Genomic DNA, 19,358 nt, shown 5'->3' with positions numbered 1-19,358 from the left:
AGGCAACTGCATGCGGTGAAGTATAAATATATGATAGCAGCGGCCATCAATTTCAGCCACCAGATTTGTTGTAGTGCCTTTTTAATGTCTTTTGGGGGGTTGAGGTTTAAATATTTCATCAGTATATGCACCTCAGAAATTGGCTGGACATCATTGTAACTTCAACTACTATGATTTAAACAGATTGCCTGATTTTATGTTTATTTTAATGTTATTGGTCTATTTAATAGATGGCCTGAATTTCATGTCTATACAGAAGAGTCTGGCTAATTATCTACGAGTAACAGTTATGAATTTAATACTTAATAGGGGTAGAAAATTGAGTATAATAGTAGTGGCCATTAAAGGTGTTTATGACATTTTGTCTGCTGTGAAATAGACCAATTTTTAAAAAAATTATATATACTGCTTAGGGTGATGATGTAACAAGTGAACAACGAGCCAGACCCACTTAATATCTGATATTAACAAACTTTTGTTAATATCACCAATTTTTCTCTCTCCTCCCCTCACATGACCAATTTTTCTTTCTCTCTCCTCCATTTCCATGGCAGCTACTTCCTTCTCTCTCCTCCATTCCCATGCCCAAGGTCGACGACATACGCGGATCTATGGCCGGCCGCCCAAAAAAACGATACCTTAGTAGCAATTTATAAAAATTAGGGCCATACAAACCCTTTAGGGAAAGGGATTTGCTTGTACTAGTGGTGTTGCGGCAGTCGAATGTTGGTGCAATGGCCTATGGTGGTCGGCTGGGGTCGATTCGTAAAGGCTAGTGAAGCTAAAGGTGGTGCTGTGGGTGGTAGCTAGTGGTGTTGCGGCAGTCGAATGTTGGTGCTGCGGCTGAATGTTGGTGCGACGATCGTGTGGTGGTCGACTGGGGTCGATTGGTGGTCGACAGGGGTCGATTCGTGAAGATAAAGGTGGTGCTGTGGGTGGTAGTAGAGGTTGCACGGTGGTGATAGAGGGGAGAGAAAGGGGTATGGTTGCTAAAATTACAATATTACCCTTGAGCTAAATTTACAAAATTAGCTTTGATATTAACAAGTTTTGTTGATATTTGATATCAACTTATATTTACTCGGTGAACAACTATATTGGAACAAAACAAATGCTACAAAAGTTTATCTCCAAAACCTAAAAAAAATTAATTTTGGGGAAAGGGGGAAGGGGAGATGTCGGGGGCAACCAAGAGTGGGGAAGGGGAGGGAGATCGGCGGGGGAAAGGGAGGGGATGAAGTCGCCGGTGCTGGGGGGAACGTTTGGGCATTTACAGCCGGCTCGGGATAGGGGAAGGTGGCTGACGGGGAGGGTGGCAGTGGCTGGGTTTTTTTTTTTTTTTTAAAAAAAAAATATTAATTAATTAGATAATGTGCCCCACTAATGGAAAACATAACAGAAGTTGGACGTAGGTACCAAAAGGTATAATTTTAAAATTTGATGGGTACCAAAATAAAATAAAGTTTTAAACAGAACTAAAATTCAATAGCCCCCATTTTCGAGGTACCAAATTCCAAATTTTCCTAATTTATAAGTATGATAAGTAAAATATTTGTCAAGGCGATAATGTTGAATTGATAAAACCATAACATCATTGAATCCGTACATAGAGGAAAAATCAGGCTATCAGCACGATTCAGCTGATGAGGACTAACTTTTTGAAATCGAGTACTTGATGATAAATACAGCTTAATCTAATTCTTCTTCTTACCTTTTTGCATTGTCAATTTCATCCTTGGTGTCTGGTGGACCACTTAATATTTCATAGGTGAGTTTCATGGCCTCATGGGCATACTTTTCAGTTGCACGTACTACTATCATACGGACTAATAGATTAGATTCTTAGTTTATTTACTAATGGAATCCTGCTTATTGGTTGTTTTTACTAGCTTCACTCTTTCACAGTTTCATCAAGTGTAGAGCTGATCATATTGGCCCGATTTTGAGTAGCTTTTTCCTGCCCAAAATTGGGTTGGGCATAGTTTGGCCCGATTTTTTGAAAAAATTGGGTAGGTTTGGGAAGACTTTATATGAATATAGTTAATTTTTTGACCCGGCCTGAAAACCCCGCACAGCCGGCCATTTTGGACGGATTTGGGACAAACTTTTCAATCCAAAGTTTAGCCTGGCCCGAGATACGACTTGATTTTTTTGGCCTAGACCCGGCTCGGTCCGCCCAATGATCACCGACCTCTAATCAAGTGATAGCATCAAAATGCATTTGTTTCATTCATGCCAGCTTCCGTTTGCCCCTAGAATTAGGGGCTTATAATTTTTTCACAAAGCGGCAAGAGTTGATATCATTCGAAATTCAAACTTTTTACTTGGTAAATTCGTGAACCAAATACCCCTCTAAAAGGCACAAGAGCACACACATTGGGAAGGATATATTATCCTCTAAAGTAATATCCTCTAAAGTAGTATCCTCTTTAATGTAAAAGTGTAAGAGGGGATACTACTTTCAAGGGGAATGCAATATACCGAGTATTCTCTTTGTGAGGAGGATATTAAATTTTTGAAAGAGGAATGTTGAGTGGGTCAAAACTCTTCTTTTTTTTTTTTTTTTTTTTTTGCCTTCCCCTTCAATGAAACAGTTTGCTTATTTCTACTGTGTGGGTCCCATGAAGGATTATTAAGAGTAGCTGTAATTTTTATTATTATTGTCAATATTAGGGTTTATTACTATTAATGTTTTTTCACTTACTGTCATTTTTTTATTACTATCAGTTATTGGTCATTGTTTTTATTAATATCAGTCATTGTATTAATTAACGAGACATCTGTTTTTATTATTGTCAATGTTAGGCTAGCTTAATTACTATAATTTTTTTCCCATTAATTGTTATTGTTTTTTTAAAAACTGTCTGTGTATTGTATTTATTAACGATAGTAGATGAAATCCGTTTTCAATAGTCAATGCTAGAATTTGTTATTGTCACTATTTGTTAATTAATATCATTGTGTTATAATTAACCAGTGGTAGGGCATTTAAAGTAGGAGAGAGGATCCTCTATGATGTGTGAAAAAATATAGAAATAGAAAGAGGAAGAGGAAGGAAATAGTGGAAAATTATGTGGATGAAAGCGAATATGATGTGTCGATAAGAGATTAGGAGAGCGAGCAAAAGAGAGGATATAAGTATCCTCTTCAATAATCTTGCTCTAATATACTACGAGTAATATCACGGAGTAGTATGTGTTTCTATTGAGGATATTATATTTTAGGAAATTATATGATAATATTTAGTTGCTATATTTTGTACCTAGAATATAATCTTTTGAGATCTTTGTGATATTTCCTAATTTTATCATATTAGGGAAACCTTGTATTATATATTGGCGATGGTCGTATCAATGGAAATCAAGTAATTGAGTCTGTTCAATTTAACATATTCTCATAAATAATTTAGCAGTTTGCTTTTTGTGTCACACATTACTGATACTCTTAATTGAGTTGCAATTTGCTTTTTGTGTCACACATTACTGATACTCTTAATTGTATTGTCCAGTTTAATTCTTATATGTGTGTTGTACAGGATCAAACGAAGGAGTTGATTGGGACGGGAGCTAGGAGAGACGGACTATACTATTTTAGCAATTCAGATTCGGTGAATCATGTGGATGTAGGCAATGCAATGTCGACTTTGGAGTTGTGGCACCGACGAATGGGTCATCCATCCGAAAAAGGGGTTAAGTTACTTCCTCACACTACTAGAAATAGGGCCATTTAATTTCCGACGGAATTGTTCCGACGGACACCTAATTCCGTCGGAAAATATGTACTTTCCGACGGAATATTCCGTCGGAACTTTAAGTTTCCCACGGAATTAATTTCTGTCGGTGATTAACGACGGAAATCCGTCGGAGTCTAATTAAAAAAAAAAAAAAACAAAAACAAAACCCTAAAACACCCCACTTCTCTCGTTCCGCCCCCTTTATCTTTCTCCTACTCCTTTTCATTCTCTTTCCTCTCCTCATCTTCTTCTCTTTCTCTCTCCTCTTTTCTCGGTGTTCTCTATCTCCTCTTCTCCTCTTCTCCTCGTCTTCTCTTTCTACTCTAATCCTCTTTTCTCAGTCCTCTCTTCTCGCTTCGTCCTCCTCTTCTTTGAGAAAATTAATGGTTTTAAGGAACAAATTCGTGGTTTTAAGGAGCAAATTCGTAGTTTTAAGGAGCAAATTCATGGTTTAAGGAGGAAATTCATGGTTTTAAGGTCAAGTTCAACCATGAAAATGCTAGATCTAGCGTTTTAATGGTCGAACTTGACCTTATATACCCAAATTCAAGACTAAATTTGGTTGATTGTGGTCGAATTGTTGTGGTAAGTGTAGTAGATCTACAAAGTTTTAATCTTTTGTTTTTAGTTTTTTTTTTCTGTATTTTATCTTAATTTTTCAGTTTTTTTTTTCGGGTTTCGGGTTGAGGGGTCGGTTAAGGTGGTGGGTGATTCTGGGTTAGGGTTCGGTGATAGTGGCTAATTTGGGTGGTTTTGGGCTAGGGTTCGGTGATGGTGGCTGATTTGGGTGGTTCTAGGTTAGGGTTCGGTGGTAGTGGCTAATTTGGGTGGTTTTGGGCTAGGGTTCGGTGACGGTGGCTGATTTGGGTGGTTCTGGGTTAGGGTTCGGTGGTGGTGGACTGGTGGTGGCTGGATCTTGGTTAGTTTAGGGAGTGACGGTCTGGGCTTAGGGTTAGTTAAGGGCTTGTGGTGTTTTGAGGTGGTGATGAGCCGCGCCAGTGGTGGCGCGGCGTTTTTTTTTTAAACTCTATAAATCAGTTTCCGACGGAAATTTCGTCGGAATTTTCCGGCGGATTTGTGTCCGTCGGAAATTTCCGACGGACTTTTCTAGTGCCTGAAAATCACTTGCGACAAAAAGATTCCGTCGGAAATTCCGTCGGAAAAGTGTTTCCGACGGAAATTTCGTCGGAAAAGGTCGATTTTCCTACGAAGGGTGTTCCGACGACGGTTTCCGACGAAATTCCGTCGAAAACGGGTTTTTCGACGGAAAACAAAGTGTTTTCAAGGGATTTTTTCCGTCGGAAAACAGCAGTTTTCTAGTAGTGTCATGTTAGTGGCAATAAACATCATCTTTCTAACGAGTGTGAGGTACGTATGCGCGCTAAACATCCTAGAGATAAATTCTTTTTGAGTGATGGTAGAGCTTCTAGGATTTTTGAAAAAATACATTGTGATTTGTGGGGTCCGTATCGACATGTCTCTTCGTGTGGTGCTTGTTATTATTTTTACTATTGTTTATGATTATTCCCGGGCTGTTTGGATTTATTTGTTGGTTGATAAAACTGAGGTTTTTCGAATGTTCTTAGCTTTTGTTGCAATGGTTGATAGACAATTTTCTCAAACCATTAAGGTGGTGCAAAGTGATAATGGCACTGAATTTAATTGCTTGCATGATTATTTTAGTGCTACTGGTATTATTTTTCAAACCTCTTGTGTGGGGACTCCGCAACAAAATGGGAGGGTTGAGAGAAAACATAAACACATTCTTGAAGTTGGGAGAGCTTTGAGGTTTCAAGCTAATTTGCCTATTTATTTTTGGGGAGAATGTGTTCTTGCCACTACCCACCTAATTAATCGCACACCCACTTCTTTATTACAAAATAAAACTCCATTTGAAATTTTGTTCAATAAACCTCCCTTATTTGATGCCCTTCGTACTTTTAGATGTCTGTGCTTTGCTCATAATCAGAAAATAAATGGAGACAAATTTGCAAGTCGGAGTAGGAAATGTATATTTGTGGGATATCCCTTTGGGAAGAAAGGATGGAGATTGTATGACCTTGAGTCGAAAGTTTTTTTTGTGTCTCGGGATGTCAAGTTTGTGGAAGATGTGTTTCCATTTGCTACTCCGGAAGATGTTAATCTTGAGTCACAAGTGTATGAGTCGAATTATGACATTCATGATGATTTTGTGGAGTTTGATTTGCGGGGTGATGATGACGATGGTTTGGGCACAAATGTGGGGGATGACAGTGTGGCAGAGCACTCGTACCATGATTCGGACCCTGCGACTGCTGGCACAGCAGAGCAGCAACACAGCCACGCCACTGGCCTGCCTGCCAGTACAGCAGTCCAGCAGCAGCAGCAGCACAAGCTGCCTGCCAGTACAGCAGTCCAGCAGCAGTAGCAGAACAAGCTGCCTGCCAGTACAGCAGCCCCGCAGCAGCAGCATAACTTGCTGGCTGGGACTGCCGAGGAGGCCAGCAACTCCTCTGATTGCCAGCAGCAGCTAGCTGCGATAGCCGAGGAGGGCAGCTGCTCAGCAGCTCATGACACGGCTCCCTTGGGTCGTGGTTTCCGGGAAAAAATTCCCAATGTTCGTCATCGTGATTATGTGACTCACTCAGTTTTTGCTAAAAGTCCGTCTCCGTCCACTCCGTCTCCAATCCCTCCTTCAGGTACGCTTTATCCTCTAGCACACTATATAAATTGTGACATGTTTTCTGTGAATTATCGCAAATTCCTTGCAGCCGTTGTTTTAGGAAAGGATCCAAAATCCTTTAAAGAAGCGATGAAATCCGAAGGTTGGCCACATTCTATGAAAGAAGAAATAAGGGCATTGGAAGATAATGGGACTTGGACATTGGAGCATCTTCCTCCCGGCAAGAAAGCTCTAGGGTGTCAATGGGTGTATAAGACGAAATTTTTGTCTAATGGTGATATTGAGCGTCTCAAGTCTCGTTTGGTTGTCTTTGGTAATCATCAACGAGAAGGCATTGATTATGGTGAGACCTTTGCTCCGGTTGCAAAAATGACTACTATTTGCGCTTTTCTTGCTATAGCAGTTTCAAAAAATTGGGAGATTCAGCAGGTTCATAATGCTTTCCTACATGTTGATCTAGAAGAGGAAGTGTACATGAAATTACCCCCAGGCTTTGAGAGCTCGGATTCGAGTTTGGTGTGTCGTTTGAGAAAGTCTTTGTATGGGTTGAAACAAGCTCCGAGATGTTGGTTTGCAAAGCTCACTACGGCTCTAAAAGGGTATGGTTTCATTCAGTCTTACTCTGATTATTCTCTTTTCACATACACTAAAGGCAATGTTCATATTAATGTCTTAGTTTATGTTGATGATCTTATTATTTCAGGGAATGATTCCGCTGCATTAAATGTGTTCAAAGCTTATCTTGGTGATTGTTTCAAGATGAAGGATCTTGGTCCTTTGAAGTATTTTTTGGGCATTGAAGTTGCTCGTAGTAAATCAGGTTTGTTTTTGTGTCAACGAAAATACACCTTGGATATTGTTTCTGAAGCAGGGTTACTATGTGCAAAACCTAGTGGTTTTCCAATTGAGCAGAACCACAAGCTAAGTCTTGCTAGTGGTGAGTTACTTGAGAATCCTGAGTCTTATCGTAGACTGGTAGGGCGGTTGATTTATCTCTCGATGACTAGACCGGATTTGGCATATTCGGTTCATATTCTTTCTCAGTTTAAGCACGAGCCTCGAATTGAGCATTGGGAAGCATCTCTTAGGGTGGTTCGTTATTTAAAAGGTACCCCAGGACAGGGTATTTTGTTGAGTGCAGATAGTGACCTGACTTTGCAGGGATGGTGTGATTCAGATTGGGCGGCATGTTCTCTTACTCGTCGTTCGTTGACAGGTTGGCTTGTGTTCCTTGGTAAATCACCTATTTCTTGGAAAACCAAGAAACAACCTACAGTTGCCACATCCTCTTCTGAGGCTGAGTATCGGTGCATGTCTTCAACCACACATGAGTTGAAATGGTTGAAGGCCTTGCTTTTGAGTTTGGGTGTTGAACACCCTAAGGCGATCAAGTTGTTTTGTGACAATCAATCTGCTTTATATATAGCTCAAAATCCAGTTTTCCATGAACGTACGAAGCACATTGAGATTGATTGTCACATTATTCGTGATGCCATTACAGAGGGCTTAATTGATCCTTCCTATGTTTCCACTAAGGAGCAACTTGCAGATATTTTCACTAAGGTGCTAGGGAAGTCTCAGTTTGATCATCTTCTTTCCAAGTTGGGCATTTACAGTCCCCATGCTCCAACTTGAGGGGGGGTATTGAGGATATTATATTTTAGGAAATTATATGATAATATTTAGTTGCTACATTTTGTACCTAGAATATAATCTTTTGAGATCTTTGTGATATTTCCTAATTTTATCATATTAGGGAAACCTTGTATTATATATTGGCGATGGACGTATCAATGGAAATCAAGTAATTGAGTTTGTTCAATTTAACATATTCTCATAAATAATTTAGCAGTTTCATTTCTTTTTTCTCTTTCAAAATTGTAAAGAACCATGCTAAACTAAGAGCAACCCCAACAGTTGTCCATTGAAGGTGGGTAAAATGAGAGAAAGTAAATTAATACTTCCTATGCTTTTTTTTTAAAACATCAGTTTGACTGTCATAATATTAAAACAAATGTCAGGAATAACACGTGTCACTTTCTGATGTTTTTTATTCCTCCAAAACTCCTCCCATTTTAGCAAAATTTTTTAATTTTATTTTTAGAATATTGTGTCACTTCCTAGTGTCTCAATGGATATCTTTAAGAAATCACTTTAGATGTCACTTTAATTTATTTATTTTCAAATACATCTAATATTTTGTTTTTTAAACTAATGGAGTACTAAATATGACTATAAAATACATATTGTGTTTGAAACCTATATCATATGTCTAATTCTAGAAAAATGTAAAATATCAATCAATTTTTTTTTATATATATTATATAATTAAAAAATTAATGTCTTAATAAATACAAAAAGTATGTTGGATATAAAGGTGATATATTTATTTTCATTGAAATTATTTTATTGATATAAGGTGATATACTATTTGTAATTTATATATTTACATGTATGTTGTATTAATAGTTTTAATGTAAATTTTAGTAATAAGTCTTTAGTCATATAGTCACTAGATTAATTGTATAACTAGCTTAAGGCCTATGCCACACACGGTGAGTCTAACTTTTTTAAGAAAATTAATTATATCCAACAAATAGAATTTGATAAAACATACACATCAAATGTATAGAAATTACATTGTTATATATTAATGAACAAAGCAAAAAATAAACGAAAATAGATTTTTTGGATTGCCCAAAGGCATAACTTGCTTTAATGAGGTCTAAGCTAGTGACCATATTAGTAAATACTTTTTTTTAGAGAGAGAATAGTAAATACTTATTTATAAAAGCCTTTTTAATAAACATAAAAAAATAAATCAAACAACAAACTAAAATCTCCACTAAAACTATTAGTAAAAGTGCACAACATACACATAAATATATTTAATTATAAATAATATATCACCTTTTATTTCTTAAAAAAAATCATTTCAATGAAAATAAATACTACTCGGATTATTAAAGGCAAGGACAATCTATAATTGGGCAACACTAATCTTATTATTACATTTTCTGTTTATGGATGATGCTTTACTTATATGATATTGTCATTCTTTGTTATTAATTATAAAATATGTGTTTGAAGCTATCCAATCATTGTAGTTTGATCATTTTTGTTTATTGTCTTAAAAGTTTATTTGTAGGTAATAGATATTTTATAAATTAAAAAAATAAAAAATAATAAAATAAATAAAATAAAAAAAAGAATATGTCAATTGTCACTACGTTTGGCGTGTCTTTCTATATGCAAATTATTTATGACTGTTTGGTGTAATAATTAAGTTTATCATCATTTTACATTTCCTTGGAATTAGACATATGATATAATTGTCAAACACGACATTTATTTTATAGTCATACTATACTCTATAAAACCTTAATTAGTGTAAATATATATATAGTAGTAAAATTTCAGGAACAAAATTGTAATTAATTTGAATATATAGTTATATTGAAATTGAAATAAAATATTCGATAGAGATATTTGAAAAAAAAATTAAGTGATGAATTTCTTTAACATCAATTTTATGAATCAATTTAATTGTTACTTTTTTGGCAAAATCTAATAATACTCGTTTAAAGGATAATTAGAAAGGAGTTGGAATAACTATTTAGGTAATGTGTATAGCATAATTATGAACACCAAATAAAAAGGAATATATTTGTCATAAAGATAATATAAAACATTTAGAATAATATTATTATAGTATCAAATATTAATAATAATAAATAAAATAAGGGTTAAAAAGGAAAGAAGAGTTTTGGAGGGAAAAAACAACACCAGGATGTGACACGTGTCATTTCTGGTGTCTGTTTTACAAGTTATTATTGATTATTGATTTTATTGGCAATAATATGCATCATTAATGTAATATAATATATACTCCCTTTGTTTTTAAATACTTACACCATTTCTACTTTTAACACTATTCATTTATCCTACTTTGACTAATGTTTTTTATCTATACATAAGAAAAAAATATAGTCTTATGGGTACTTGTTGGAATTGTCTCAATGAATAGCTTATTAATTTTCAAATGTTAGAATTTATACTTATTAATAATTAAAGACAAAATTGATTAAAGATTTGCATCGGCATACGTACCCAAGAGAAATGGAGCAAGTATTTAAAAACGGAGGATGTACAACTTTTAAATATTTTCAACACCACTAATCAACAATAATATATTTTTTTTTCTAAGCTCTATTGTACTTTAATAATTTTTGCCTTTTGATTTTATTTTTCAATATGCATTGCATTTGTTTTTTCCACTCAGGTTGCCTCATCTTTATATTATAACACAATTAATCATGGGAAATAGATTATTAATATCGTTCATCGCACGAGCACTAATCTAGTTATAATATAAAGGTAGATATTGTGACGAATCTAATAATATATTATATAATAACATTTGTTTATTATATAGTAGCAAAAAAATTAAGTCAAACATGACATTTGAATAATGCAAAAGTCAAACTAGTGCATATATATATATATATATATATATATATATATATATATATATATATATATATATATATATATACGGGGTGGTTCCCCTGAAAACAAGGCTTAAGCTGAAAACAACAAATCTCAACCATTCAATATTATCACAAAAGATCAGGCGGTTTAAAATCCCAAAGATCTTTCCAACCTTACATATAATCAAGTTAATCGTTTTAAGGTCACTACATACTAAAATAAGGTAACTTTATCTAAATTTACTACATTTACATAAGGTCACTATACATAAAAATAAAGTCACTATATATAAAAATAAACATAAATATATCAATTTTCACGATATTTACACAAAGGTCATTATATACAAAAATAAGATAATTATATCAAATTTGACAACATTTTTACATAAAGGTCACTATATACAAAAATAAGATAACTATATCGACTTTGAGTTGTTGACTCCATTTACATAAAGGTCACTATGTATAGAAATAAGGTAATTATATCGACTTTGAGTTTTTTACTCCATTTACATAAAGGTCACTGTATATAAAAATTAGGTAACTATATCAATTCTAACAACATTTACATAAAAATTGCTATATACAAAAATAGGCTGACTGAAACAAATTTTACAACGTATCCATGATTCTAAGGTTATTATGTACAAAAATAAGGTAGCTATATATAAACTTGGGATATTTATATCAATTTGACACCATTTACCCAGAGGTCACTATATACAAAAAAAAAAGCTAACTATGGGCTTGTTTGGTTGATGTAGGAAGTAAATTCCCATGGGAAATTACTTCCTTTATCAAAATTCCTAGGAATTACATAAATATGTTTGGTTGTCATGTGGGAATTTGTAAATCATGGGAATTGTGAATGACCAAGGGGGGGGGGTGGATAAGTAACTTCCCATGTTTTGTGGGATGTGAAAATTCCCATGAATTGTGACTTCCCCCATTTTTGTTTTTCATATCAACCAAACAACATACCTAAAAGGAAATTCATGGGAATTTTGAGTGCCCATGAAAACTAAAGACAACCAAACAAGCCCCATATTAAAGTATAACAATTTTGACAATATTCACACAAAGCCACAAAGGTCACTACATATAGAAACAAGGTTACAACCATTTACCTAAAGGTCACTATATCACCACATGCCAAACTATATATAAGCCTATCAGGCTATCACTCAAGTAGCTCCACCTCAATTGCACAACTAGCTGCAACCATTAGCTCGCCACCGTACGTACCAAATCTCGGTCGCTGCACCACTGACCAAACACCAATCCGAGCTGCAGCAACTCCCGAACCACACCACGAGCAACTGCCTAAGCAAACACCATCAATTGTAGCAATTAATAGGAAAAGAATATAAAAATTCTAATTGCAAAACCAAGAAACCAAATCTGATGCATAAATGGCAAAATAAACAGCCACATGATGTTCTTTTGATAACAGCCACGTGATTGAAGCAACTTTGGATGTTTTATTTACATTTCGACGAGACAAAAGCTGAGACTCGTACTCCAACAACCAAAGTCGGGCTTTCAAATTGTAAATCAGTTATAGTCGCATCTCACACCCACACAACAACCACCAATCTGCCACCAAAGCCCGACTCCAACATAACCTTCGGCCTCCAACAACCGACATTTCAACCACGTGACGATTAAATTCCACTAATATGCATATAGATTATATGCAAAAATTACAAAATTAAACAATGACAACAAAGTTAAGTGCAAAAATTACTCATAGAAACCTAATTAACTAAAATCAATCAGAGTTAAACAAAATACCATTCAAACCTACAACAATGAAAATGAAAATGAAAATGTAGTTGATACTCAAAAATTCAAATCAAGTCGATAATTAAAAAAAAGGCAAATTACAAAATTAAACAAAAATCAGAAACAAAAAACTAAAAAAAATAAAAATCATAAACGAAAAACTTGAAAAATTACTCAGAAACAATGGTATAACGAAATTATGAAAAAAAAAACTCAAAAAACAACAATTATGAAGAAAATCACAAAAAAAAAAAAAATTACTCAAATCGAAAACGAAAAACTCAAAAACAAAATTACTCAAAACACACCGATTTGGAGCTAAATATCAAGTTCAATCTACAAAAAAATACGCATGAAATTCGGAATACTAAATTCATAAAGCATAAAGCTAAATTAAGTACCTCAAATCAAGCAAACTAGCGACATTAATCAAATAAAATAAAATTTAACCGAATTACTCACATGATAATAGATGTAGAGCTGAGAAATTGATGAAGAATCAAAGTAATTGAAAGTGAGTATGGATTTTGCAGAAGAATTGGGAAAGTAAGAGAGAGAAAGAATGAGGAAAGAGAATAGAACGTGGAAAATGAAGGAGGAGAGAGAGAAAGTATAGATACTCTGTATTTAGCATGAAAATAGAGGAGAAAATCTCAACCGTTAGATTTGCTGAGTTAGTGTAGATTGTAATCTAATTGTCTTAATTGCCCGTTTTCAGTTTTCAGCCATAGGTTTGTTTTTACGTGATCCACACTATATATATATATATATATATATATATATATATATATATATATATATATATATAAATTAAAAAAAAATAGAGGGAGTATTTTAAAAAAAAATTAAAATTAAAAGACACTATATTTTAGGAGAGAGGAATGCTTTGCCCATGACCTTTGGCCAAGGTTGGGCAAGACATTATTTAGCACCACTTGTCACGATTTTATTGGACTACAAGTTTTATTTATTTATTTTTATTTTTTTGTTTGTCAATTAATTTTTAGATTTTCAAGGGCAATAAATGGGTATGTATGGTCATAAGTGGGAATAAAAATGAGACATGAGTGAGCTGAGGTGGAAGAGAGAAAGATTAATTAAAAATATAATGACCATCATTAACTTGGACAGTGGATGTCTATACTTTAATAAGATCTATAAGTGGGAGAGGAACAAAAATTCACATCCCCAAGAATCGAAATTGACATGACTTGAACATGCAAGTATGTTACCAAATTTAAAGTGAATGAAACTCTTATTAACAAAATAAATATACATTTCATTGTACTTTTTTTTGGGGGGGAGGGGGGGTTGGTAAGGAGAAGTAGCCTATTGGACCGGAACATCTCACAAGTCCTTCCTACTCGGGTTAGTGGATGGGCTAGACAATTTGGAAAAGTGTGGGGGGGGGGAGATAAGGGAATCCCACTCCCCCAAATTATCACTAGTAGGGATTGAACCCCAACCTCATGGTTGGAAGGTGCTCTCCTTTCCACTAGATTAGGCTTGGCTTAATACATTTTATTGTACTTGTACTTAGATTTAGTGGTGTAAGTAGAAATGGAGTATTGTTATGTATTTACATGTACCATGTACCATGAAAGAGAGAGAAAGAGATAGAAAGAAATGTAGTTGAATACATGTACCATGAAAGAGAGAGAAAGAAAAAGATAAGTGAGTGAACCCTATAATTTTTTTGTCAGATTGCAATCATATGATAGGACCACTCAATTTAATTGTACCACTGATAATTTATGTAATATTTTAAATCATAAAAATTCAAACCTGGAATATACAAATAAAGAACTAGAAAAAAAATATACGGAAACAATGATTTTATTGATAGTTAGTGGGGTTACAAGTCTCGTATATCTCTTGATTCCTTGCTTTCTTCAAAGGGCTATGTTTAGGACAAATCTTATAAAGGGGTTTCTAGGAATTTGTTACAGGTTTTATGGGGTTTTAATAATCAAATCTGCCAAAAGAAAATAAACACAACCTCCAAATGAATTAGTTAAGAGCAATAAATAGAATCATAATAATTATAAATCGAAGAACAAAGATCGAGATAAGAGAGGCATTTCTGAGTAAGGACGAATTGATGTCAGTAAAGACGACATATATTAGAGATTTTAGTATAAAAGTGAAGTAAATTGTATTATGCAATGTATGAATGTGTGAATAAATTCTATTACAAAGAGCATCCTATTTATAGTGATTTGTGAGTCTAATAAAGGTAAATATTGAAGAATCCTCGTTGTTATGGTAATGTTGACAATATTGATTGACATCTTTATATCTCAGGAAATGTTGACTTAGTGATTGATATTTCCTTGATTTGCTCCTTCAATCATGCACCTTGATTGTGCTTGTTGCCCAAGCATTCATTACGTGTCTTCAAACGGTCTGAGCTTTGAAGGGAAGCTACCTTTCTCATAAAGGCTCAGTAAGGCGACTGATTTACTCCTAAATGTGCAATTGAGTCCGTATTGTCCGTACTCATTAGGGACCACCGCGCGAAAAATATTTCGTCAAGCAATTGACCCATTTCCTGATTTAGCTTTTATTTGATTGATTCCATAGTCTTCATAAGATCTTTAATTGATTGTTGACTCCTTGATTGACCCAATCAAGTCATTGATTGATGAGCTACAATTTTATTGAATATTCTTTGATATCTTTGTCATTGCATCTTTTCATTTTCATCTTGTTTCCTTATTATGTGTGAGTGAAGTCAATTATTGTATTCTTTGCTTGATCTTTTTTCTATTTTGTAGCTTACTAAGAATTCTCTCCCAACAGGCTAGGGTTTTAATACGTGTTTATATTACATGGCCTCGTTGGCTTATTCCATACTATACACCTATAATGTTTGGTAGTAGGGATGAGATAAGATATTTGTGACTATAATCCATCTAAGCTTTATCAAACCCTAGAAACGACCCTCTTTATATAGATTGTAGTAGAGTAGTAAACAAGATAGTTATGAAATATTCTACGAGATTTTGAAGATAATATCTTTTTTTTTATATTATCTCCTAATTTACATATATCTAACACCTAAATATTAACAAAAATATTAGTGTCAACAAATGCCCCCTCAAGACCTATTGTGGATTTGACATCGGATACCTTTTTTTTTTTTTTTTGTAGAATACTAGAATTTGAAAGCAAATTTGTGATGCCTCCATTGATTCCATGGATTTTAAAACTTGGAGAGCTGAGATGTAGAGTGAAAATTGTCCCACCGAGCGTGCCAATTTGTAAACCATAAAAAAATTTAGACTTGTAATATAAAAATAATGAGCCAAAAAAATATATGAAAACAATGATTTTATTGATAGTTTGTGAGGTTACAACTCTCGTAGATATCTTGATTCCTCTCTTCAAATATCTAGGGTTTTGTCATGTGTTTATAGTACATAGCCTTTTTGGCTTATTCCATACTATACACCTATAGACTTCTGTCATCCGAGCCTTGTATGGAGGAGATGGGTCTTTATGCCTTATTCCGTATGAGCCTTATTAAACCCTATAAACGACCCTCTTTAGTAGAGTGTCTTAGATTAGTAAACAAGATAACTATCAAATATTATACAATATCTTAAAGATGATGTCTTATATTTCACACCTAAATCTTGACAAAATTTCGATGTCAATCAACAAATACTATTGCATATCCAGTGGTACTATATATGTATTTACTTAGTACTAATGAATGCATATATTGTACCGCTACATGTACATATAATACCATTGGATATTCAATGGTACTATTTGATCACTCAGTGATACTACTCTAAACTGAGGATGTGTATTTGTTCATTCGTACGTGATTTTTTTTTATATATCCCTTGTTATGTATCAGAGGATAAAGTGTGGAAAGTTTAGTGTTGCGGAAAGTTTTAATTTCTTTTCTCTTCTCTCTATTTTTGAAAACTTATTTTAAGAAAACAGTCAATCCAGTTTGGTTGGTCCATGATATGGGCCCAATAGTAGTGTAGTTGGATGGGGCTTGTCAAGAGCTTTCCAACGATATATTATAAGCCCAATTCCGATGAATATTGAGGAAGTTATGGCCAATTTACTAAACTGGGCCCGGTTTGAGCCTTATATACGGCCCAATGATCTAGGGGAGGGCCTAATATGATTTATCATTCCTAATGCAATTAGGAATGATTTTAGTCTTCTAGATTCTTCTAGAAGGTTCTTTTCATTCCTAATTCAATTAGCATTTATAAATTGACTTTTGTTGACTTTTCAGAGTTTTAATTAAAATCAAAGAACATTTTTGAGGAAAAGATACGATTTTATCTTCCTGTACGGCAAAATTTATCTGATTTGAGAAAACACGTCAAAAACAGGGTTAGCGCCTAACGCCAGGCATTGACGCCTGGCGCCAGCTATTGGCGCTTGGCGCTAGCTATTGGCGCCTGGCGCTAATGTTGGCGCCAATCAGCTGGCGTTGGCGCTAGCTCTGTTTAACGTGCGCCAAATGCTCTGTTTTGATATTTTATCTTTTTGGCTGATTTTCTCTATAAATAACGTATTAAAAACTCCGTTTTCATTCATCAACAACCAGATTTTCAATTATAATCACCTACAACCAGTTTTCAATTCTCTCTCATTCTCTTTAATCATTCGCTAATTCTCATCAAGATTTTCTTAATCATTCACCATCTCTCTCTTTCTCTTTCTTTTTCTATACTTGTCTTTTAAATACAAAATTCCGCATTCGCAAGATCTAGAAACACCTAGCCATATTCGAAGTTGCCTTCGCCCTAGACGTGAAAGGTTTAATTTCTGAGGGTTTGGTCCCAAATCTCTATTTCGATTATTTAATTTGATTGTTTGTTTTATTATTTTACTTGAAGTTACTAACGTGTGTATTTTGTTATTAGAAAGAGGTACGAGGCATCAAAGTAAGTACTTTAATTAATTTATTGATGTTATGATGTAGAAATCATGTTTATATTGTTATTATGATGTTTTTAGTATCATGTCTAGGGTATTTTTAATATCAAATATGATTGTTACGATGCCTCCTATGTTCTTCCTAATATTTATGATTGTTAGTATCATGTTAGGGCTAAAGATTTGATTTTTATCGCTTAGTGACATGCTAGGGTTTGTTATTAATCTTGTTAGTATCATGCCTAGGATCTTGCTATTTTTATTATGCTTTAACATGATTTATAATTATTTTTATAATTGTTTTGGTTATGATTATAATTTTATTATTGCTATAACTATTATTATTATGATCAACATGATTATTATTATGATTAATATGATTGTTATTATGATGATTATTAATATGATTAATATGATTGTTATAATTATTGTTTTGATTATTTATTATTTATTATTATTATTATTATGTTGCTTGATTTTTATTTTTATTGCTTGATCACATCTTTTATGCATGTTTAAAGGGAATTTGTACTTGTAATCACGCTTAATAAGAGAATTTAATAATCTTGTTAGAGTTAATTTGATTATAATTCAAGTGATCACCAATAATAGTTTTATTTGTGCATTATATTCAACCAACATAGATAAACAGGTTTAGGGTTAATCCTATTGATTGTATGTTAATTAAAAAGCGCACATGAATACGATCAGAATAAAGTAGAGGCCTATTATTAGGGCAGGTTCAATCTCTTTTAGGTTGGATTTGTACCTTCATCCCCGAACCCTTATTTGGTTCTAGACCTTATGGAGTTGACGATCTCTTGGATCGTTAAGGGGTGTAACCTTTACCATGTGAATGGTTTACAAGTTCCTAAAACTTGTTGGCGACTCTTTTGCTCTATCTTCTTCCCTTTTGGACGCCACCATACTTTAGTGTATGATCACAGTGGGGTTCGAGCTAGGGGTTAACGCTTGAATTTATTCCCTACAATCAGCAAATGCAGTATTTTACTCCCTTCAACATGCCTCAATTTAGAGTAAGAAGTAGAGTTCAGTAGTTTGATTATTGGTTGATCCTATCTCGACTTTTATATTATAACATCAAATGTATCCGTATCAATTTTCATTCTCTCTTCGTTTTGTATTAGTTGCAACAATAGACTTGGCTCATAGTTTAAGAATATAGACTAGACTTAGGGCCTGTTCTCATTGACTGAACTCAGCTGAACTCAGCTGAACTGAACTGAACTGAACTGAACTGAACTAAGCTGAACTGAACTGAACTAAGCTGAATTGAGCTGAACTGAACTGAACTGAATATTTTATAAGAGAAGGAAATTAGGAGCTGAACTGAGCTGAGCTGAACTGAACTGAGCTGAACTGAACTGAATTTCAACGTAAGAGAACAAACCCTTATAAGCTTATAGTACAAATATTATTAGTAAGCGGTAGAAATAATAATAATAAAAAAATAGTGTGTGTGTGGTTGATACTTGATAGGAAAGAGAAATAATAAAATACTAGATTAGTTTCGTATTTTAAAAAAAAATTTATACAATTTGTTTATATTTTCATGCCAAAATTAAAAAAAAAATATTCCCAAAATAAATAATGCATCAAATATTAAAAATAAAATTTAGAGTTCATATAAAAATTGAATAATAAAAGGGCTAAGTGAGGGGACGAAGAAAATTAAATTATTATTATTAGATGGATAGACTATTTTTGAAAATTGATACTCATAATCAAATAAAAAATCATGATGATATCA

General features: G+C 33.8%; 1 long non-coding RNA gene across 1 annotated transcript; it reads right to left on the bottom strand.

Annotated features, from left to right (window-relative positions):
• Positions 1-11,963: 11,963 nt before the first annotated feature.
• Positions 11,964-13,224, bottom strand: LOC110713800. The gene is made up of 2 exons (XR_002510057.1): positions 13,136-13,224; positions 11,964-12,211 (listed from the first exon to the last, which is right to left on the bottom strand). It is a non-coding gene; the product is annotated as an uncharacterized LOC110713800 (long non-coding RNA).
• Between the last annotated feature and the right edge of the window lie 6,134 nt (positions 13,225-19,358).

Source organism: Chenopodium quinoa, unplaced genomic scaffold (assembly GCF_001683475.1).
Source record: "Chenopodium quinoa cultivar QQ74 unplaced genomic scaffold, ASM168347v1, whole genome shotgun sequence".
NCBI lineage: Eukaryota > Viridiplantae > Streptophyta > Magnoliopsida > Caryophyllales > Amaranthaceae > Chenopodium > Chenopodium quinoa.
This window is presented reverse-complemented; position numbering and strand designations above follow the sequence as displayed.